The sequence below is a fragment of the Bos grunniens genome, chromosome 8 (genome assembly GCF_055505025.1).
Source record: "Bos grunniens cultivar Pamir isolate PY7600 chromosome 8, Bosgru_T2T1.0, whole genome shotgun sequence".
NCBI classification, from domain to species: domain Eukaryota; kingdom Metazoa; phylum Chordata; class Mammalia; order Artiodactyla; family Bovidae; genus Bos; species Bos grunniens.
In genome coordinates, this window is record NC_141172.1 from 95,981,120 (window position 1) to 96,005,244 (window position 24,125).

The following is a 24,125-nucleotide window of genomic DNA, read 5'->3' on the forward strand; positions in this document are numbered from 1 at the left end:
AAGTAACACAATCAATACCTTTGACCCCCAAATCCCACTTCACATTATATTGAGAAAATACAAAAGGAAGAATACTTTGTGTGCCAGGGACAGTCACTGAAATAATATCTATCATAGAAAGATAACATCTCACAAATGGAGATGAATGAAATAAATATTCATTTACCAGAATTGTATACAGCTCTTACAACAGCATATTTATGAAGAAAGAGTTAGGTGAGGGGAATTAAAGGAGATACCAATAATATTTCTACAATAAGCATAGCTATATAAAAATGAGTTATATGGATTAAAAACATTAAAAGAACTTACATAAATAATGTTTAAAAGGAACTTTTGTAGTTATTTGTTGACTTCCATCTATTTCTTATTTTATATATATATTTATATATATATATATATATATATATATATATATATATAATCTGTATAAAAGCCCTATGTGGAAGATGTCATCACAGCTGTCTTCATTTAACAGAAGAGGACACGGGACTCAAGAATTACTCAAGGCCAGTTTTTATATGTTGCAATAAAATGATTATGAATGGATTCTCTTCTTTGCACTGCTTTTCATGAATGATATTGAATCATTTAAAGCAAATTTTGTTCTAATATTTGCTAGAAAGAACAGAATAATGAGCTCCATCTTACAATAAATAACAGAACCAGTTCATTTTAAATTCTGCAGTTAGAAATGTAACCCCTAGAAGTGGGCGGGCTCCTTCTTCTTTGACCATTGCAGAAAATGCCTTCCAACTCATTTTGGCAGAGAGCGTCTCCACCCTCTGCCCCTGGGGTTCAAATGGACCGGTCTAGTCACCTTCCCCTTTATGACTTTTCACATTGTCACTGATGACAGTGACCAAGAGTCTCTGTTGGTTGTTAATAGGATACAAGAAAATGGGTGGAGCCATCTGTTTGACTGAAAATGTAAAATGCAAGAAGGCAGGAGCCCTGTGGCTCTCCCTGCCTTGGTTGGCCTCAGCCCCTTTAAGCTAATACAAGCAAGCTCACTCAGTGCATCACCCAGAGAAAAGACTTGAAGACTCACTTAAATGACTGACCTATTTCTGGGATCTCTGCTGTTGCAAATTACAAGAATATACTGTGTGCATTTTCAGGTAATTTGATACTATTGCCTTAAAATTCGCTGGTTCCGCCTCCTCCCACCCTCCCCTGTTCAAATGGAATATCTGACCTTTTCCCTTGGCAGCCTGCTTCTCTTTTCCAGGTAACTGATGATGATTTTATACCCTGGATGATAATCAATATGTAGAAGCTGTCTTTATTGATTTGGATAAAACCACCAATTATGGCTATTTTGAGCAGAGCTCAATGAGATTAGATGTGATTATACTGCAATGGGGTGTGAGCCTGCTGGCAGCCTGGCTGCTGGGAGGCTATTTAATTGTTACACATGCAAGTAGGGTCCTATGACACAGCACCCACACGGTGGGCACTGTCTCCACCCTTTGTAGGGCAGAACCTCCAAGCTAGACCTCCTGGCTCTGCATGTTTCAGACTATACTTAGGACCCCCATGAACCTATCTCAGAAACAGCAAAGAGAATGATTCAAAGAGAAGCCATGGCCTGCATGAAACCTGTTTACTCCAGTCACCACTCTGTCATTTATCCAGAAATCAGAAGCAGCAACAATTCCAAGAATATATAGATTTCAGGCAGATCAGTAAGAATGTCAGGAGACAGGAAGGAAGGACACGGCAAGCTATAGCTCAGACAGATTTGCTTGGTTTAGAAGGCCCTTCCCATGTGCCCCTCACACCATGAGAGTCCTAGATGGACTGTCACTCCTCCTTGGAAGCCCCTTAATATGGAATGAAAGATGCCATTATATTCCAGTGATTAGGAACATGGATCTTGGAGCTTATTCCTACTTTTTTAGCTGTGACATTACACCAGTTACCAAAACTTTCTGTGTTCAATTTGCAAAGTAGGATCAATAACAGAATATTTAGAATTCTACTTGGCCCTCTGTCCCTAACCCTCAGTTTGCATGGAAAAAAGCAGTGGAGGGATTTCCCTGGTGGTGCAGTGGCTAAAATTCTGCACTCCCATTGCAGGAGGCCTGGGTTTGATCCCTGGTCAGGGAACTAGATCCCACACGTGGCACCTAAGAGTTCACATGCCACATCTAAGACCCAGCGCAGAGGGATGGTATGGGGAGGGAGGAGGGAGGAGGGTTCAGGATGGGGAACACATGTATACCTGTGGCGGATTCATTTTGATATTTGGCAAAACTAATACAATTATGTAAAGTTTAAAAATAAAATAAAATTTAAAAAAAAGAAAAGAAAAAAAAATAATAAATAAATATTTTTTTAAAAAAAGGAAAAGCACCAGAGCCACAGACCTGAGTGCACACCTCTGCTCTCTACACTTACTGCCTATATAACCTATACCTACATTCCTTCACCCACAGCAGCTATGTAACATACGCAATTACCTTAGCCCACGAAAGGTGCCATACCTGATTGATCTCTTCTTGCCCTCATTCAGTTTCTGATAGTCCTGCCCTTAGCCATTTGGGAACACAGATTTCCTCCAACCATTGAAGGCTTGTGCTTAGTGCTGTGCTTAGTCACTCAGTCGTGTCCAACTCTGCGATCCCATGGACTGTAGCCCATCAGGCTCCTCTGTCCATGGAATTCTCCATTTTCCAGGTAAGAATACTGAAGTGGCTTGCCATGCCCTCCTCCAGGGTATCTTCCCAACCCAGGGATTGAACCCAGGTCTCCCACATTGCAGGCAGATTCTTTACTGATTGAGCCACCAGGAAAGCCCAATGAGGGTTTGGTAGCACTAAAAGGTTATAAACTTGAAAACAACATCTCTATATTCTACTCATTGATTTGTTCATCCATTAATTCAAGCAGAATGTCTTGAGCATTTACTAAATGCGGCATGGTTCTGTGTGCTGGAGGACAGCCTTAAGTGAAGCAGACATGGTCCCTAAAGAAATGGAACCTACATTCCAAGGAAGGAGAGATGCTAAACATACGTGAACAAACAGATGGAAGAATATTAATAATTTTGGTGCTGTGAGTAGAGAAAGCTGGGTTATGCGGCTGACGTGACTTGTACATGGGCACTGATAAAAGGCTGCTGACTTGATGAGAAGGTTCCTTCCTAAAGGGGTGACCTCAAAACTAAGACAGGAAGACCAAGAAGGAGTTCTCTAGGTGGAGTTCTGAGCAGAGCTGTAGCAAGGCCATGAGATGGGAACAGGCTAGTAGGTTTAAGGAACACAAAAGCCAATCTGGAGAGTCTGTGCTAAATAAGGTAAAGGGGTTTCCTGGAGCAAAATCTCCAGCTCCCCAGCCCCCACACAAGTCAGTACCTCCTATTTTGGGGTTCCTGCAATGACTCAGAACCATCATGACTCACTTCTGTCTCTTTAACAGTGACTCTCTCCAGAGTCAAGCCCAAAGTGAAGCCAGTCTTATTGTTCCTACAGCTCCTGCTACACTGTACAATATCACCTGTGCTGGTAGAGTTCTAGCTACTGCCCTGTCTCATCCATAGTCACCAAGATAAAAAGCAAGAACAGGGATGCTTGTCTGGGTGGCAGAAATATTCCCTTCTCTGTGTGTTGCACTCAACTGTCAGCCTAGAGAGTTGACTTGGTGGTCAGTTCCCCTGCCAGCCTATCTATCTCTTGATGTCTTCAGTTCAAGCAGGCTACCTTGGGAACAACACCTCTCTCACCAAGCCTGGAGCTGAAGCCATTTAAAAAGGCCGGTGCCAGAGGTACTGTTGGCTCACTAGAGCCAAGACCAGGCCCCACTCAAAAGCCTGTGCTGGGATGCCTCAGGCCAAACAAAAAAATGGGTGGGGACACAGCCCCACCCTTGAGTGAACAGGCTGCCTAAAGACTTCTTGAGCCCACAGTCATCTCCAGACATGCCCTAGATATGGTCCTGCCCACCAGAGGGCCATGACTCAGCTCAACCCATAAGAGGGCAAGCAAAGGCCATGCCCTCCAGGAAGCCTGAGCTAACTTCTAGTCCAGCCTCACTCACCAGGAAGCAGACAACAAAGGCAAGAAAACTACGATCCCACAGCTGTGGAACCAGCCCACTTAGAGCAAGCAGACCCCACCCTGGGACCACTTGGTCCCTGGCCCTGCCCACTAGTAGACAAATGCAAGCTTTGGGACACCCAGATCCCACACCCAACTATGTCAGAAACCATAAGTTTGGAAACCATAAGTTTGTTTTCTAAGACTGTGAGTCTGTTTCTGCTTTGTTCAAATAAGTTCATTTGTATCATTTTTTTTAGGTTCCTCATATAAGTGATATCATGACATTTGTCTTTCTCTGACTTATGTCACTCAGTTTGACAACCTCTAGGTCTACCCTTCTCGCTACAAATGGCATTATTTCATTCTTTTTATGGCTGAGTAATATTCCATTGTATATATGTACTACATCTTCTTTACCCAGTGCTCTTCTGATGGACTTTTACATTGCTTCCCTGTCCTGGCAATTGTAAACAGTGCTGCAATGAACATTGGGATGCATGTAGCTTTTTACTCAATATCTTGTAATAACCTACAATGGAAAAGAATCTGAAAAAGAATATGTGTGTGCATGTGTGTGCTTAACTAACTCACTTTGCTTCACACTTGAAATGAACACAACCTTGTAAATTAACTATATTTCAATAAAAGAGAAAAAACAGTAGTTACGAGGAGAGTACAAATTCAGGGTTTTTAAAATGAATTTGAAATTAAGATATCAGAAACTTAAAATAATCATGTATTTCTATACATTGCTATACAAAAATCTATAATACACACAAACACAAAAAAATCTCCAATAGATATGTTGCTGTTGTTGTTGCTCATTCGCTAAGTCATGTTGAACTCTTTGCGACCCCATGGACTATAGCTCACCAGGTTCCTCTGTCCATGGGGCTTCCCAGGCAAGAAAACTGAGGTGGGTTGCAATTTCCTTCTCCAGGGGATCTTCCTGGACCATGGATTGAACCCATGTCTCCTGCGTTGGCAGGCAAATTCTTCCACTGAGCCATCAGGGAAGGCCATATTGATACACACATACAGAAAAAAAATGGAATCCAAATATAACATTAAAGATAGACATCGTATCACACGAGAACAAAAATAAAAGAAAAAAGAGACTTACCAAAAACAAATTCAAACAATTAACAAAATGGTAATAAGAGCATGCTTACTGATAATTAGCTTATCCATAAACAGAGTAAAGGCTCCAATCAAAAGACACAGACTAGGGCCTTGTTCACCGAAACTTGGTCTCCCCATGTTGCTCTCTCTCCCAAATTCTGGCTGAGCCTCCATCTGGAGCGCGGAACCCGCCATGCTTGCTAATTATGCCTGGGCTTCTAAGATCCGACTGGGGAGGCCTCAGTGTCTCCTCTCCTTCGGGAGAACGGAAGGACACCTGCGGCCTACTGTTCTCCGTGTGGCAGAGAACTTGGCGGCTCAAGCAAAGAGAGAGCTGCTTGCTCCCAGAGTCTACACATCAGTCACAGGAAAGAACGACTGGACCCATCACTGCTGCCAGATTACATCATGAGAAACGCTGGACTGGAAGAAACACAAGCTGGAATCAAGATTGCCAGGAGAAATATCAATAACCTCAGATATGCAGATGATACCACCCTTACGGCAGAAAGTGAAGAACTAAAGAGCCTCTTGATGAAAGTGAAAAAAGAGAATGAAAAAGTTGGCTTAAAGCTCAAAATTCAGAAAGCAAAGATCGTAGCATCCGGTCCCATCACTTCATGGCAAATAGATGGAGAACCAGTGGAAACAGTGGCAAACTTTATTTTGGGGGGGCTCCAAAATCACTGCAGATGGTGACTGTAGCCATGAAATTAAAAGACCCTTACTCCTTGGCAGGAAGGTTATGACCAACCTAGACAGCATATTAAAAAGCAGAGACATTACTTTGCCAACAAAGGTCGGTCTAGTCAAGGCTATGGTTTTTCCAGTAGTCATGTATGGATGTATGAGTTCTACTATAAAGAAAGCTGAGCACTGAAGAATTGATGGTTTTGAACTGTGGTGTTGGAGAAGACTCTTGAGAGTCCCTTGGACTGCAAGGAGATCCAACCAGTCCATCCTAAAGGAGATCAGTCTTGAATATTCATTGGAAGGACTGATGTTAAAGCTGAAACTCCAATACTCTGGCCACCTGATGCAAAGAGCTGACTCATTTGAAAAGATCCTGATGCTGGGAAAGATTGAAGGCGGGAGGAGAAGGGGACGACAGATGATGAGATGGTTGGATGGCATCACTGACTCGATGGACATGAGTTTGAGTAAGCTCTGGGAGTTGGTGATGGATAGGGAGGCCTGGTGTGCTGCAGCCCATGGGGTCGCAAAGAGTCAGACTCGACTGAACGACTGAACTGAACTGAATTTGGGGAGGGAACATTTCCAGGAACTTAATTACACTTAATCAGTTTCAATTTTAGATGCAATGCTTAATGATGTGTTCTTAATTTGTAATATAAATGTATATTTTTTATAATGGAAGTGTTAAACATTCACGAAAAAGGATGGCATAGTATAACGAACCTGGGATATTGGTGTTGGCTCTGTGTGATACTCATCATGCTGTTAGGAAGCCCAAACTATCACACATGAAGCAATCACATGGAGAAGCCCTGAGACTACATGAAAAGAGAGAGAGAGATGCTTGGTCATCCCCCCAGCCGCCACAGTCCTATGCAGTTCCAATGCCAGCTTCCCACTGACTACAACCTCATGGGATCCTGAGCTGGAACCACCCAACTGAGCCCAGCCTTGACTTCCTGGCCCACAAATACCATGAAAGATAATAAGATGGTTGTTGTTGCTTCAGGCCACTAAGTTTTGGGGTGATCTGTTAGTAGGTAAACAGAGTGTTTGGGAATTTCCCCCTGGGGATAGGTAGTGAGACCCTCCTAAGCCTTGGGTGGAGTGAATAACTTTCTGTGTGATCTGATTTCAGTCACCCCCAAACATTCTGTTGTTTGTGCCAGAAGGACCACCTTTAGTGGCTGGCTCTTTGAGATGTGTTATTTTTTTTTTTTTTAATGTTTGATCTGCATTTAATTACTTACAAAAATGGAAAGGCTTAAGAGTTTACAACCAATGTATTTCTGATGTGTCTTTGACTCTCCTGTGAGAAGTGAACAGAGTTTCAGACCCCATCTCACCCTACACCTCTGTGATGGAACGAGTCAACTCTTTTCCTCAATGGGGTCAGCAGAGGGGAGCTGCAAGGCGTACCCCTGGACAGACTACCTGGATTAGCAGACCCCTCAGCCACACATCAGATTTGTCCTGCACCCTAAGGCTAGACAGCGGGAGGCTTTGTAACACATACGTTTTATATACAACTTAAATATCTAGTCATGGCATGTGACTTTGACTTCTACAAGACAGTGACTCTTAACTTCTTGGGAGCTGTAGTCATTTCAAGAAACTCATGAGACTTTTCATCTTTTTCCCATAAAAATACCGTTAGGCATATAGACATACAAATGTAGTTTTAGATTCTATAAATAAATACACTCTTTATAAATATAAATAAATTTGATTATCTAGCTATAATTTTAATTGTTATGACTGCATAACATTCAATTGTGTGGCGTTATTGTAATTTATTTAACCAGTCTCCTATGGTTGGACCTTAGGCGGCTTCCAAGGTTTCTGTGTTTTCAACTGTACTAAAAATCTCTGCCCCAAGATTTTTGTAAGCATCTTCTCCTGGTTCTTAGTTTTTGCTGGTTGCATCTTATGTGTCCTTGTGGCTGTTTTGTATTTTTGGAACAAGACAGGGCATGTTTAATAAATGCATACAATGTTTTAGAAATGAGAAAAAAAAAAAGACACAGACTAGCTGAAGGGATATAAAATCAAGTTCTGTGTATATGCTGCCTACAAGAGACTCACCTCAGATCTAGAGACACAAACAGACTGAAAGGGAGGGGATGGAAAATGGTATTCCATGCAAAGGGTAATAGAAAGAAACCTAGAGTAATGATGCTTGTATCAGGGTAAAATCATGCTCTGCTCTGCATCACCCTTCTCTTTTCTAGCATAAAATGAGGGTAAGACAACAGGCTGTGGAGTCAGGTGGACCTGGGTTCAAGGCGACTGATTAAATGTGTGAACCTGAGCAAGCACTCTCCCTATGCCTCGTCTTCCTCATCTGTAAAATAGGAGGAATAATAATACCTGCATCACAGGTTATAAAGCACCAGCCCAGGGCTTATTATAGAGGGAGACTCTTCACTTTTCATCATTGTTGTTACTTCTGGACCAAGAGGTACACTTTGACTTTAATAATAGTTCCCTCTTCACCACGTGTGATGCTAAGAAGGAGACTCAGCCTGGAAACCAGCCAGCAACTCAGTTCTTAAACTACTGATTCCTCCAATGACAACCCCAGACTCTCTCAACTTCTCAAGCAGGACTCTGAGCACCTGCCCAGCAGTAGCTGAATATATAGGAGATACACAGCCTTGTCTCTTTCTCTGAGCCCCTGACTACGGCAGAAAAGTTAGAGCCTAAACCATATTGGCCACTCTGATTCGTGCACACACCTGGATAAGCATTAAATTCATGATGTCAGGAATCAAGCCTGAAACACCCACTGAAGGATCCTTACTTTTTTACATTCTTGCTTTTCATATGCCTTTGAGTTGCCAAAGGACATTTTTGTTAAGTTAAAAAAAAAATGCTAGAATAGTTTGCTTTTGGAAAAAGCTTCTCTTGAAAGCTGCAGGTTTCTGGGGGACTGAAAGAACAGTTGGAAGCTCCAAGTATGACTTCTGGCCCCATCATTTAAGGCTGAATTCTCCTCTCTGAAATGCAGTGGTGGTCTCCATTGCATAATGTAGACGCCTGGCATGCACTTAAGTCCTATTCATGTGAGAGTAGCTCAGCTTACTGCAAAGGTAGAATATGCAATAGGCTCCATGGTGCTGTCAGAACAGGGTTGATGGAGAGACTCTTCCTGCGAATGCTCTACCCATTCTGACACCAGCCTGGCATTTGTGAGGTAGGAGGACTATGGCGATTAGGACTACACTGGGTGAGCGGAGATGTGTAACAGTACTTCCAGACACAAGATTGAGAAATGGATGGTATTTTACACTAAAATTTCATACTGCTTTTGAGCATCTTGCCAGGAGATAGTCAAAAGACAGTAACTGTATTAGGATTAAGGGTCTTGAAGACTGGGAACAATGGGCCCAGTCATGGATTAGGTAAGCAATTCTGAGAAAATTATTTTCGCTTTTTGTGGCCAGTTAAGGTTCATGTCTTCACTGAGGCAGGAAACCAACCTTCTCTCTCTCTTTAAAACTAGTTTTGGTTACTTGGCCTTCAGATTATACACTCACTGAGACTCTACATCTACTGTACATCTACTTCTGCTTTATTGACAATGTCAAAACTTTTGACTGTGTGGATCACAACAAATCAGAGAAGTCTTAAAGAGATGGGGATACCAGACCACCTTACCTGCCTCTTAAGAAATCTGTATGCAGGTCAGGAGCAACAGTTAGAAATGGACATGGAACAACAGATTGGTTCCAAATAGGAAAAGGAGTATGTCAAGGCTGTATATTGTCACCCTGCTTATTTAACTTACATGCAGAGTACCTTATGAGAAACACTGGGCTGGAAGAAGCACAAGCTGGAATCAAGATTGCTGGGAGAAATATCAATAACCTCAGATAAGCAGATGACACCATCCTTATGGCAGAAAGTGAAGAAGAACTAGAGAGCCTCTTGATGAAAGTGAAAGAGGAGAGTGAAAAAGTTGGCTTAAAACTCAACATTCAGAAAATAAAGATCATGACATCAGGTCCCATCACTTCATGGCAAATAGATGGGGAAACAATGGAAACAGTGACAGACTTTATTTTGGGGGGCTCCCAAAACACTGTAGATGGTGACTGCAGCCATGAAATTAAAAGATGCTTGCTCCTTGGAAGAAAAGTTATGATCAGCCTAGACAGCATATTAAAAAGCTGAGACATGACTTTGCCAACAAAAGCCCGTCTAGTCAAGGCTATGGTTTTTCCAGTAGTCACGTATGGCTGTTAGAGTTGGACGATAAAGAAAGCTGAGCACTGAAGAATCGATGCTTTTGAACTGTGGTATTGGGGAAGACTCTTGAGAGTCGCTTGGGCTGCAAGGAGGTCCAACCAGTCCATCCTAAAGGATATCAGTCCTTAATATTCATTGGAAGGACTGATGCTGAAGCTGATACTCCAATACTCTGGCCACCTGATGTGAAGAACTGACTCATTTGGTCAGACCCTGATGCTGGGAAAGATTGAAGGCAGCAGGAGAAAGGGATGACAGAGGATGAGATGGTGGGATGGCATCACCGACTCAATGGACATGAGTATGAGTAAACTCCGGGAGTTGGTGATGAACAGGAAGGCTTGGTGTGCTGCAGTCCATGGGGTCACAAGGAGTTGGACACGAGTGAGTGACTGAACTGAACTGAACTGAGACTCTACATGCTACAAATTAACTTGACTACAAAGAAAGCAAAATACAATATCTTTTAAAATCTACTAATCTTGAATGTCTGTGACTTCCCAAAGTATTTTCCTATCTTCATTTTAACCCAACTAGACCAGTGAGTCCTCACTAGGTGAAATACATATATGGTCACAGAAAAAGAAAATAAGGCCCATCCCATGGCTGGTTCTCTCTTCCATCTGCTCGTCACAAGGATAACTTCTTTCCTTCATTTATTTATTCCCTTGTTTCAAATTTCATTTCAAGAAATAAATTCAGCCCAATATTTCCATTCAGTCCAGGGTGTTGGAAAATATACTGATGCTGGGAAAGACAGAGGGCAGGAGGAGAAGGAGGCAACAGTGAATGAGATGGTTGGATGGCATTACTGACTCAATGGACACGAGCTTGAGCAAACTCAAGGAGATAATGAAGGACAGGGAAGCGTGTTGTGCTGCAGCCCATGGGGTCACTAAGAGTCAGACGTGACTTAGTGACTGAACAACAACAGTATTCTCAGGTTTGAGCCTCCATGATGCTAGTGGCAGTCCCGCTCCTTATTCTGATCTCCCAACATGTATTACTTACTATCTGCTGGGTACACATCCCTACCTGGCTGTCCTAGAAGCATCCCAAGTCTAAAGCTTAACTCTTCCTTTTCCTGCCTCCTCTTCCTGAACTTCTAACAGATGAAATGCTATCCACACATTTTGCCCAGGCCAGAAAACTAGAAGTAATGATTGATTCCCAGCTCCCTCACTCAACTTATCCATGCACTTCAGCCATGTCCGTCTCTTTGCGACCCTATGGACTGTACCCCCCAAGTTCCTCTGTGCATGGGATTCTCCAGGCAAGAGTATGGGAGTGGGTTGCCATGTCCTGCTCCAGGGGATCTTCCCAACCCAGGGATCGAACTCGCATCTCTTATGTCTCCTGCATTGTCAGGAGGATTCTGTACCACTAGCACACTTGGGAGGCACAATTGCTTAATAAAACTTACTCGCTCTGAATGTAAATATCTCTTAATTATATATCTTTTTCCTTCTGTCACCTTGGAGAAGGAAATGGCAACCCACTCCAGTATTCTTGCCAGGAGAATCCCATGGACAGAGGAGCCTGGGGGTCTACAATCCACAGGGTCTCAAAGAGTCGGGCATGACTGAGGCGACTTAGCATGCACACACTGTCACCTTAGCTCAAGCCTGTATCATGTCTTAACCTGGGTCACTGTATCAGCCTCCCATCAGTGCTCTCTGACTCAGTTCTTGTTCTCTTCCAATAGATTCTATGCAAGTAAGAGTGATCTTTCTGAAAGGAGATTTTGTCTGATTGTGTCACTCACTGCAAAAATGCATCACTGGCTCTCCATGGCTCTCAGTCCAAACTCCTTTGCTTGGTTTAAAAAGTCTTCCATAATCTGACCCTTTCATATGTGTATAGCTCCATCTTCCATCACCGTCCTGCCTAGCGTCACCCTCTCACTTTCTCCTCCATGTATACATGCATGGCACTCTTGCTTCTGCAACTCTCTCCCATTTCTCCACCTACTTCCTTCTGTTTATCCAGCACTGACCTGGTGGTACAGCCTCCAATGAAACTTCTAAGATCACTCTCCATCCTGATTAGACTGTGACCTCCTTAAAGACAGGGCTCATGTCTTCCTTATTTTGGAATCTACAATTCCTAGCAGACAGCCTCTCACATGATTCACAGTAAAAGTTCAAAAGGCTGAATGAGAAACTTGATTTCAATGTACTATAGTTTTAAAGGCAGTCCTAATAGCAGCCTACCATCTTGCTCAGAGTCTTCGTGAAAAAATAACTCCTTGAGTCCACTTTGAGTCTCCTGGGATTCTGAAGCAGGTATGTAATTAGATCCCCCATTGGTTAGAAGCTATCAGCCAAGCAAAGTTCCTTCACCCTTCTGAAAACTCTCAATAGCTCTGTTTCACTTTGCAGGTGGGATAATCGAAGCAAGAAGTTTGGTGGTAAAAAAAACCAAAAACCCTTAGAGTCTTGAGCAAGTCTGTCTTCATATGTTATCAGCTGGAATTTAATGGGACTACAAGAACTTGGCAACCTGATTTATTTTGAAAGAGAAAATTTTTGTATATTTTTATCAGCATTTATGAAGAATAAACAAAATGCAGAATGCTAATACCAATCTCAAATAAGAATAAATATTAAGAGTCATAATAAAGTTACTATTAATAAAAGCATCTCACATTTATCTCATTTAATCCTCACAGTAACCCTATCAGTTAAGTACTACTTCAATCTCCATTTGTCATAGGGAGAAATTAATGCTCAGAGATGTTCAAAATCTTGCCCTGTGCCATACACATGAATAAGCAGCACAGTCAACATTTGAACACAGGTCTTCCTGACTTCAGTCTGTATTTTGTATCATAGACCTGTGTTGCAACTCTATTCAATATCCTGTGATAAACCATAATGGGAAAGAACATTAAAAAGAGTGTGTGTGTGTATATACATACTTTGCGATATATGTACATGCATACATAAGTATATATACATACATACTTAGCAATATACCTGAAACGATTATTACAACATTGTAAACCAACTATATAGTTCAATAAAAAAATTTTTAATTAATACAGATTTTCCCCTTACATGTAGCCAGTGTAATACATAACAACTATCTATTGAATGAAAACAAGTGAGTGAAAAATCCATCTAGAATTCTTTGCTGATTCTTGTTCAGATTTCTTTTGTTCACATAACAAGTTCTCCAGGGATCCTCAGGTCAAGCTGGATAGCATCTCCTGAGATTCTTTTTTAAGAAAACTCTAACCATTGTCCTTTTGGATATGAACAGGATACAGATACATTGTATTTCTTGCTTCTGCAAACATTCAAGGTGGAACTGATCAATATAGCTTTCTGTGAATACGAAACTTCTATAATTGCGCTGTGCACTATGGAATAGCCACATGTAGCTGTGCAGAACATGAAATGTCACTAGTGTGATTAATAAAAGTTTAAATTTCATTTAATTTTAACTAATTTACATTTAAATAGCCATAGGGGGCTCTTTTTAGCAAAGAAGTTTCCTTTAACAGCTATTTATTGGGCACCTACTATATATCAGGCACTAAGCTAGAGGCTGGAAATAAAGTGAGATGAAAAATAAAGCAATCTATTGTTTTTAAGGAGCTGCCAGTCTAATAAAGCTAGATATCAAAGACAAAGAAGATATGGTACTATGTACAATGGAGTACTAATCATAAAAAAGAATGCAGTAATGTCATATACAGCATCGGCATGCAACTAGAAAGCAGCATACTAAGTGAAGTAAGTCAGAAAGAGATGAATGTCATTTGATATCACTTATATATGGAATCTAAAATATGACACAATGAATCTATCTACAAAACAGAGAACAGCCACCTGATGCAAAAAGCCAAGTCATTGGATAAGACTCCAATGCTGGGAAAGATGGAAGGCAAGAGGAGAAGGAGGCAACAGAGGATAAGATGGTTGGATAGCATCACAGACTCAATGGATATGAGTCTGAGCAAACACCGGGAGACAGTGAAGGACAGGGAAGCCTGGCTATAGTCCATGGGGTCACAAAGAGTTGGATACGACTTAGCAGGTAAACAACTGCAACAACAAAACAAAAATAGACTCACAGAGAGCATATTTGTGGTTGCCAAGGGGGAGGAAATTGAGGCAAGAATAGAGTGGGATTTTTAAAAAATTAATGCAGCATATAAATATCCAATGTTTTATGCTTACACTCATGAGGAATATGATTTACCTTAAGTGAAACTAAAACCATGAAATAATTACAGGAGATGCTTTATAATGGGGAAAAAGTGAAACAAAATGAACAAAAAACTCTGTGAAGGGGGCTGCCTCCAGTCTCAGGCGAACATATAACTTACCACCCTCACCAAGGTATTTAATACTTCTGAGAGTGATGCTCTCAGGGGATGCTGTTAATAATTATAGACAACAGAAATTTGTTTCTCATGATTCTGGAGGCTGGAGCACACACATAACATAATACAAAATGTTGGGTGTTCTGTGCCATATTCATGGAATAACCAATAAAGCATGTAAATAAAAATAAATCAAGGAAGACTTCATGAAGGAGGTGACACTGAACTAGAACTTTAAGGATATATACAAACAGGGGTGGGGAAGACTCTCCAAGAGATGAAAATGTACAGGCAAAGGCCCGGGACAGGAAAAGGTAAGAATCGCAACTAGAATTATTTGTTAGAGCCCCAAGCAAGATGCGTCCAAACCCTAGTATCCACTTTAGAGCCTATATTTTCACTCATTATCTTACACTTCCTTTCAAGGGTTGGTCACTAACTTAACCTTCCACCTTGACTTCATGTACAGAATAACAAGACACTTTGCAAGTCAAGTTTTCTCCAGGTAAGCCCACATAAGAATTTCTAGATGGGAGGGTCCGCTCTGTATCCTGTTTACGGAAGCTGTGGTTGTTGCTGGCAAAGAGGCCACCCAGAAATGCTCTCTGATGTAAGATGACAGGAAGGGGCTCTGGAAAGAAGATGCCAAGAAATGAAGGTGATGGCAAGGGAAGGTATAGGGAACCTAAAATGAAGTCATGGGTCTTCCCCAGGTGGGGCAGGAGAAAAAGGAATTTTTATTCTTTCAATCATCACAATCTGGGTAGTAGGTATTGTTAGTCTCATTTGATTAGTGAGAAAGTCTCAGAGAAGACAAAAAATAAAATTGCCCAGAGTCACACCATTGAAAAGTAGAGAGGTGTGCATGAACCCTTTGCCCATTACCCCCTTCCTCTTTGCTCCTATAATGATGGGTGGAGCTCAGCAACGGGACTTGGAAAAGGAAAGGTAAGAGGCATCTGTGCCCCTTATCAATTAATGAGAAAGCAGACAATTGAAGAAGAATCATTACTCAGATAGACATCGTTTTTAGGGTTTTGTTGGGAAGTAAAGATTGCTTTGGGCGTCCCTGGTGACTCAGTGGTAAACAGTCCACCTGCCAATGCAGGAGACACAGGTTCAATCCCTAAGTGGGAAAATCCCCTGGAGAAGGAAATGAAAACCCAGGGTTCTTGCCTGGAAAGTCCCATGGACAGAGGAGCCTGGTGGGCTATCATCCGTGGGGTTGCAAAAGAGTCAGACACAACTCAGTGACTAAACAACAACAGCAAAGATTATTCTGCTTTTTTTCCTTGTTTGCTTTTTGTCTTCTTGGAATGAAAACCAAAAGGATCTCATATTTTATCAAAATCATATACTTATTCCTTGTGATAAGAAAACCTACCACACCAAACATTGCTCTAACAAAACACATTAAAGTAGCAAATTATTTTTATTTTGCCGGAGTACATCAATTCCTGGGACTTCCCCTGTGGCTCAGTGGTAAAGAATCTGCCTGCAATGCAGGAGATGCAGGAGATGAGGGTTTTATCCTTGGGTCAGGAAGTTCCCCTGGAGAACGGAATGGCAACGCACTCCAGTATTCTCGCCTGGAGAATTCCATGGAAAAAGAGCCTTGTGGGCTGTAGGCCATAGGGTCTCAAAGAGTTGGACATGACTTAAGTGACTGAGCACAGCACATAAATCACTAAATGCTCTGGTTGCTCTAGCGAATGTCATGTGAAATCTATTATCTTGCCCTCGTTCCCTGGTCAAATACTATTGTGCTGAAAGCCAGTACCTGGCCTGAAAGCCTGTGACCTCAAATACTCTCTTGATGTCTACAATTTTGAAAACTGTCTTGTGGATTTTTATGTGACTTTTGAAATAACTAGAGCAGAGAGGTAAATCTCAAAGGCCGATGTTATCTTGGATCCACAGTTTTTTAACATTTTCCTTCAACTCTTCATTGGATAAAATAATAACAAAAATCTTTTCAAAATCTCACAGAGACAATCCCATTGAGTTGGCCCCACAGGAGGCTTTGGGCAGGGTGCACATGAATCATGCAGTAGAAAGTGAAAGTGAAAGTTGCTCAGTTGTGTGACTCTTTGTGACCCCATGGACTACACAGTCCATGGAATTCTCCAGGCCAGAATACTGGAGTGGGTAGACTTTCCCTTCTCCAGGGGATCTTCCCAACCCAGGAATCAAACTGGGGTCTCCTGCATTGCAGGTGGATTTCTTACCAGCTGAGCCACAGGGGAAGCCCAAGAATACTGGAGTGGGCAGTCTATCCCTTCACCAGTGGATCTTCCCAACCCAGGAATCAAACTGGGGTCTCCTGCATTGCAGGTGAATTCTCTACCAACCAAGCTATCAGGGAAGCCCTCATGCAGCAGGGCTATCTCTTATTCGAGAACAACAATTATGAGACTGCAAGCCCTTGTGACATATCTCAAGCCCTCCTCTTCTGATTCCAAGTGAAGGCATCACATTTGGACCATCAGATCCACATCTCACTCCTGTCTACAACTGGAAGAGCCTGAAAAGACCGTCGCTGGACTCTTCCTGAGGTATGGGCTGATGCCCAAGAAAGTAGAGGCTATGGGCTCTTTCAGGAAGACCAGAACTTGGTGGACCATGACATGGACTCATGATTCAATAGCTTACTTGTGGGGGCTGTACAAAATGAAGAGAGGTTCAGTTCATCTGAAGCTCCTTTAGAGAGCCCCAAACTATAAATAATGAAGTTCTCCTGGCCCCCAGGGAGGGGAAAAGAAACTGTGTTTGGGGAGCAGGGGGCTCACAATACACTATAAGAGCATCTCCTGGAAGCAGACTAATTTTAATTCAATTGAGACTAGAAACAACAGCTCCTGGCCATGCAAATCAAAGTACCAAGGAGATTTTCTTACATGAAAATATGGCAACTTGCCTTCTTTTCAGAGTAGCTAAATAGGAAAAAACACAAATTAGGCTAAAAAAGTGAAAGCTGACTTAAAACTCAACATTCAAAAAACTAAGATCATGGCATGCGGTCCCATCACCTCATGGCAAATAGATGGAGAAACAATGGAAACAATGACAGACTTTATTTTCTTGGGCTGCAAAATCACTGCAGACGGTGACTACAACCATGAAATTAAAAGACGCTTGCTCCTTGGAAGAAAAGCCATGACCAATCTAGACAGCATTTAAAAAGCAGAGACATCACTTTGCTGACAAAGGTCCATATAGTCAAAGCTATGGTTTTTCCAGTAGTCATGGACGGATGTGAGAATTGGACCATAAAGAAGGCTGAGTGCCAAAGAATTAATGCTTTTGAACTATGCTGCTGGAGAAGACTCTTGAGAGTCCCTTGGACACAAGATCAAACCAGTCAATCTGAAAGGAAATCAACCCTGAATATTCTGGACTGATGCTGAAGCCGAAGCTCCAATATTTTGGCCACCTGATATGAAGAGCAAACTCATTGGAAAAGTCTCTAATGCTGGGGAAAACTGAGGGCAGGAGGAGAAGGGGGTGACAGAGGGTGAGATGGTTGGATGGCACCACTGACTCAATGGACATGAGTTTGAGCAACTCCAGGAGATAGTGAAGGACAGGGAAGCCTGGCGTGCTGCAGTCCATGGGGTTGTAAAGAGTCAGACATGACTGAGCAACTGAACAACAACAAGATTAGAGAATGACTGGCTGAAAAGAAGATAAACTATTTAGGTGTCAAAAATTACATAGCTTGAAAATATTCAGTTATGTCTAAAAAATAATACAGGACAAAAATTAATGGTTTAGCTCTAGATTATTTAGAGATAAAAGTAAGTAAAGATACTTCGGGCTGAGTGTAAAAAATTGGAGAGTTTGAATATGAGTGTGTGTATCCATGTGAATGTGTATAAAATTTCGTCTCCCAACGAGGTAGAAAATCTTTTGAAGACAGAGGCTGTTATATCTGGGCTTATTTGAAATCAAATAGATTCTTCTTGATTCATTAAGATCTACTTCTCTCCCAGTCTTTGTTTAAAATGGTACTATTTTCTCCCTGTCTACCTATTAGAAACTTTGATGAAATGTGAATTTCTAGAATATAGAGAACTTATTCATGTCTTTTGATTCCCTAATTCCATAACACTAGACACACACTGGAATCCAGACTGCTCCCTCTCTTGAACAAGGATACACACACATGCACACATATACATGTTCAAATGTCTTATAAGGCTTGGCACAGCTAATTGATACATATTTATAGAAACACTTTTGAATACAGAACACTTCCATGGAAACAATGAGAGTTAAAAGAATTTTCACCAAGAAATGGAGTAGTTTGAGTTTCTGATTGTGAATCACTACATCACAGAAAGAAGTCACGAAAATTATAATGCAACTGGTCCATTGAAATAAAAAAGGAAATATAATCCATGTTGGCTATTTTTCTCCCTCTAAATATTGTTGTTGTTGTTTAGTCACTAAATCATGTGCAACTCTTCTTTGTGACCCCATGGACCTCATGGATAGCCCATGAGGCTCCTCTGTCCATGGGATTTCCCAGGCAAGAATACTGGAGTGAGTTGCCATTTCCTCCTCCAGGGGATAATCCTGACCCAGGGATCAAACCCATGTCTCCTGCATTTGCGGGCTGATTCTTTACCACTGAGTCACCAGGCTATATATTTTTCTTCCTTTCATACAAACAAACATGCATCGGGCAATTCTTATATAAAAGACACTGTTCTGAGGATGACAATAAAGAAACAGGTGTTTACCCTTTTATGTCCAAGAGGAGAGGGATAAGGCAGCACTGACAGAAAGGGCTGGGGTGTCAAGACTAGAGAATGTTTCCAGGCTCTGCCACTTTCTTGCTGCATGACCTTAAGTAAATTACTTAACAATCCTGAGCTTCAGTTTCCTTCTCTGTAAAATAGGAATATCAGGGTCCTACCCGGTTTTCGCGGGACTCATAGAAAATCATGAAAGTGACTTGTAACCATTAAAGCACACAAATTAATAACTACAATACGATTTCACAGACAATAACATATCTACTGTATTCTCTGAATGGTTGATATCAGAACACTGGCCATCTTGGGCTCAAATTCAGCCTGCTCTGTGTCAATAAAAGGAGCTTCCCCCATGACTCAGTGGTAAAGAATCCACTTGCAGTGCAGGAGCCACAGGAGATGCAGGTCGGTCAGACTGGGAAGATCCCCTGGATACCACGGCAACGCACTCTGGCATTTTTGTCTGGAGAATCCACTGGACAGAGAAGCCTGGTGGGCTACAGTCTGTGGGGTCACAAAACAGCTGGACAAGACCGACACAACCTAGCATGCACGTGTCATTAAAAGTTTGAAAGAATCATCAAGATTTAAGACTCAAATTCAGTTTTCATTTTTTAAAAAATCTGGAAAATTGAATGGACTAAAATTGAGCAGTTGTGCACTTTTAGGCGGAACAGCTATCCCACAGTTAGCCACAGTCCTCACTACTTCCTTTTACTCACACAAGTTATAAATCACCATGAGAAAAGAGAGACAGATATAAGCACAACAAAACAGGGGGTGCTAGAGGCAGATGCTGGGTATAAAGGAGAGAACATGTGCAGCTGAGAAGCCTCGGATGGCTCCCTGGAGGAGGTGGAATCTGAGCCATACTTTAAAGATCATATAGAAATGAGGGAAGAAAACATGGATTCCAGGCAGAGGAAATAGTGTGAAAAAATATATGGTGCTAAGTACACAGGGCAGGGGAGTTGGGGATGGGAAGCACCATCTGAATTAAGAGAAGGATGTTCTTTTATCTATCAAGTGTTATTTGAGAATCTATCTGTCAGATTCTGGAGATAAACAAATGGGTTAAGACACTTAAACCGGCCTTCTCAGATCTTATAATCTAGTGGAGGAGACAAGAAGTGAGGGAAATGTAGTTGGACTGATTTCTGCAGCATTCTGGAAAGCCTGTGATAGCAACCAGGAAAGTCACAGAATTCCTTCATCTCTGCAGAATGGACTTGGTGCTCAGAAGGATTTAGGATCATGAGTTGTAGCTGTGAGTCCAATTTTGCTACTAATTCCTTGTGTGTCCATCAGCTGTGGACCACACAGAAGTAAGATCAACAGGAACAACTTCCCAGCATGCTCAGGATGATGACACTAGAAAATAGAAGTAAAAATGTGTTGAAATGTAAAATGTTATGCAAATCCATGTTGTTAGTGTTACTATTTCTCTGGTCTCCAGGGATCATATTATAGACAGTACAGATAACCGCACATCAGAGAGAGAGCAGAAATGATTGCTCAGAACTATTTGTGGATAATGGAAGGCAGACAGAATGAGTGTGAGACACACAGACCTGAATTCAAATCCCGTCATCACCATTTCTACCTGCGTAACTTTAGACATGACATAACCTCTTTAGGCTTTTAATGCTTATACCTATAGTAGCTTTTTATATCTAAGGTTGTCATGAGACTAAAGTGAAAGAATTTACCACCGTGACTGGTAATAGCACCAGTAAATGCCAATGACAATTATTTTCATTATGGCTCACCTAACTTTCCCAAGAAGATGGAAGCTGTGTTAAAGAATCAGGGAATTACAGAATTAGAAGTGACCACAAAGAGTTTCTCTCTTCCCAAGAGTATGGTCTGGCACATCTAATTCCAGTATCTCTCATGTCAAGAACTATGACTATAGTTTCCTCTGAAATGTAAACACATTTTGTCTTTCAAAATTTCTCTGTAGAATAAGAGAACTAGAGAAATAATAATGTGCTTTCCAGGTGGTGCTAGTGGTAAAGAACCCACCTGCCAATGCAGGAGATGTAAGAGACATGGATTTGATCCCTGGGTCAGGAAGATCCCCCTGGAGGAGGGCATGGCAACCCACTCCAGTATTCTTGCCTGGGGAATCGCATGGACAGAGGAGCCTAGCTGGCTACAGTTCATGGGGTCACAAAGAGTCAGACATGACTGAAGCAACTTAGCACAGCACAGAGAAGTAATAAGCTGGATAAGCTCAAGGTATAGCATGACCAATTTTCCTAGCTTGCCTGGCATTGAGGGGTCTCTGAGGACACCGGAGGTACTAAAACGAGGACAGTCCTGGGCAAGCAGGGTCAGCTGGACACTCTACCTGAACTAATGTAAAGTTTTTTATCTCTGGTTAAGCCACAAAAGCCAACAACTGTACAATACACTGCATTCTTTTTCTTAGTACAAACAGACAGCCAGGAATCATAAGCAATGAGAGGCAATGTCCCTTTTAGACCAGTAAACACACTACCACCTTTCCCCTTAAATAAACATGGTCTTTTGGTCAATTGGCTAAGACCCCTGATGGCATAGATGCATTCTGCTAGGACTTTCTATTTTGGTGGTGGCCTTGGAAGAAATGTGGTCTTCCCTTCCCTGTATCTCTGATGTTATTCCTAATGGTGAATCTGTCAGCAAATGAACAGTCCATCCTCAAAACCCATAGTGAGGGGCTTGTTTTCATGCCTTGTCTTATCAAATTTGGATCAGAATGAAACCATGCAACCCTCTTAGCTCGGTGACTATGTATGAACTTTTTCTCCACTGGTACAGGCTGAAGCCCAGTTCTTCTATCAGTATTTCTGTCTGATGAATGGAAGTCCTGTCTTCTTGGGCTCAGATACTCTTAAACACTTCACTATGGGGCTTGCAAACCAAATCATGATGGCTGAAGACACTGAGCTCTCCAATAAGTCTTCCGGATCTTCCTTCCAACATTCCTGTTTCCAGTGATGAACACTATTTTTCATAAACTCAAAATAACTTAGGCAGCCTTTCTTGCTTTGGGTTTTTCCTTAATTTTTCACACAGAGACAAAACCTTGAAGTCAATCAGGGTAATGACTGGTTACAGAGGGAATGAGAAGCATTCTCTCTTGAATGCCCTCAATTCCTTGGAGATTTATGGGAAATGTGCCAATGATGTCCAATGGTCATTCAGTTTTTCCAGTAATGTGAATGACTCACAGTGGCAAAAAAAAACAGGTCCTCAAGAAGTATTACACCATCCCCTTGTAAACAAGCAGAGCTTCTGAAATCTAACTTCCAGCATCATCATCCACATAATCAGAGTAACCTCCAAGAATCATCTTGATTTTTAAACCTCTAAAAAACAGACCATTAAAAAGACTTATCTAGAGGATATCATGACAAATAACAAACAGCAAAAAAAAAAAACCTACAATATATATGACATACAAGTAGTATGATTTCCTTAATATACAAAGAGCTTGTATAACTGAATAAGAAAGAAAACTAACAACCCAATAGAAACCGGATAAAGATCATGAGCAGGCTTCTTCATAGGAAATATAAATGTCTAGAAAAGATTTGAAAACATGTTCAACTTTATTAAAAGCAAGTATGCAAATAGAATATTTTCACCTCTCAATGGGCAAAAATCAAAACTTTATAGTACAGAATGTTGGTAAAAACATGTAGGTACTCTCTAAACATATTCTTTAAAGTACTAAGGGTATAGTTTCTTTAAAAAGCAATGTAAATTCTCAAAATCTATAATAAAGAAATAACAGAAATTTTACCATGAGCTTGTACACAGGGATATACGCAAGGACGTACACTGACATATTCTGAAATACCAAATGAGTTGTTGTTGTTTAGTCGTTCAGTCATGTCCGACTCTTTGCAACCCCATGGACTGCAGCACACCAGGCTTCCATGTCCATCTTCTGGAACTTGCTCAAACTCATGTTCATTGAGTCAGTGATGCCATCCAACCATCTCATCCTCTGTCATACCCTTCTCCTCCTGCCTTCAATCTTTCCCAAAATCAGGGTCTTCTCTAATGAGTCAGCTCTTCACATTAGGTGGCCAAAGTACTGTAGCTTCAGCTGCAGCATCAGTCCTTCCAATGAATATTCAGGACTGATTTCCTTTAGGATGGACTGGTTTGATCTCCTTGCAGTCCAAGGGACTCTCAAGAGTCTTCTCCAACACCACAGTTCAAAAGCATCAATCCTTCAACGCTCAGCTTTCTTTATAGTCCAACTCTCACATCCATACATGACTACTGGAAAAACCATAGCTTTGACTATATGGACCTTTAGCAAAGTGATGTCTTTGCTTTTTAATATGCTGTCTAGGTTTGTCATGGCTTTTCTTCCAAAGAGCAAGTGTCTTTCAATTTCACGGCTGTAGTCCCCACCCACAGTGATTTTGGAAAATAAAGAAAATAAAGTCCATCACTGTCTCCATCGTTTCTCCATCTATTTGCCATCAAGTTATGAGACTGGATGCCATGATCTTCGATTTTTGAATGTTGAGTTTTAAGCCAGTTTTTTCACTCTCCTCTTTCACCTTTATCAAGAGGGTCTTTAGTTCCTTCTGCCATAAGGGTGATGTCATCTGCATATCTGAGGTTACTGATATTTCTCCCAGCAATCTTGATTTCAGCTTATGCTTCATCCAGCCCAGCATTTTACATGATGTACTCTGCATATAAGTTAAATAAACAGGGCCTCATCTTCAGGACTGCTGCTGCTAGGTCACGTCAGTCATGTCTGACTCTGTGAGATCCCATAGACAGCAGTTCACCAGGCTCCCCCATCCCTGGGATTCTCTAGGCAAGAACAGTGGAGTGGGTTGCCATTTCCTTCTCCAATGTATGAAAGTGAAAAGTGAAAGTGAAGTCGCTCAGTCATGTCCGACT

The 24,125-nt window shown here is 41.5% G+C and overlaps 1 long non-coding RNA gene across 1 annotated transcript in view; it reads right to left on the reverse strand.

Annotated features, from left to right (window-relative positions):
• LOC147367737 (uncharacterized) overlaps positions 1 to 24,125 on the reverse strand; it is a 246,209-nt gene that overhangs the window by 52,354 nt on the left and 169,730 nt on the right. The gene's annotated exons all lie outside the window — the stretch shown is intronic.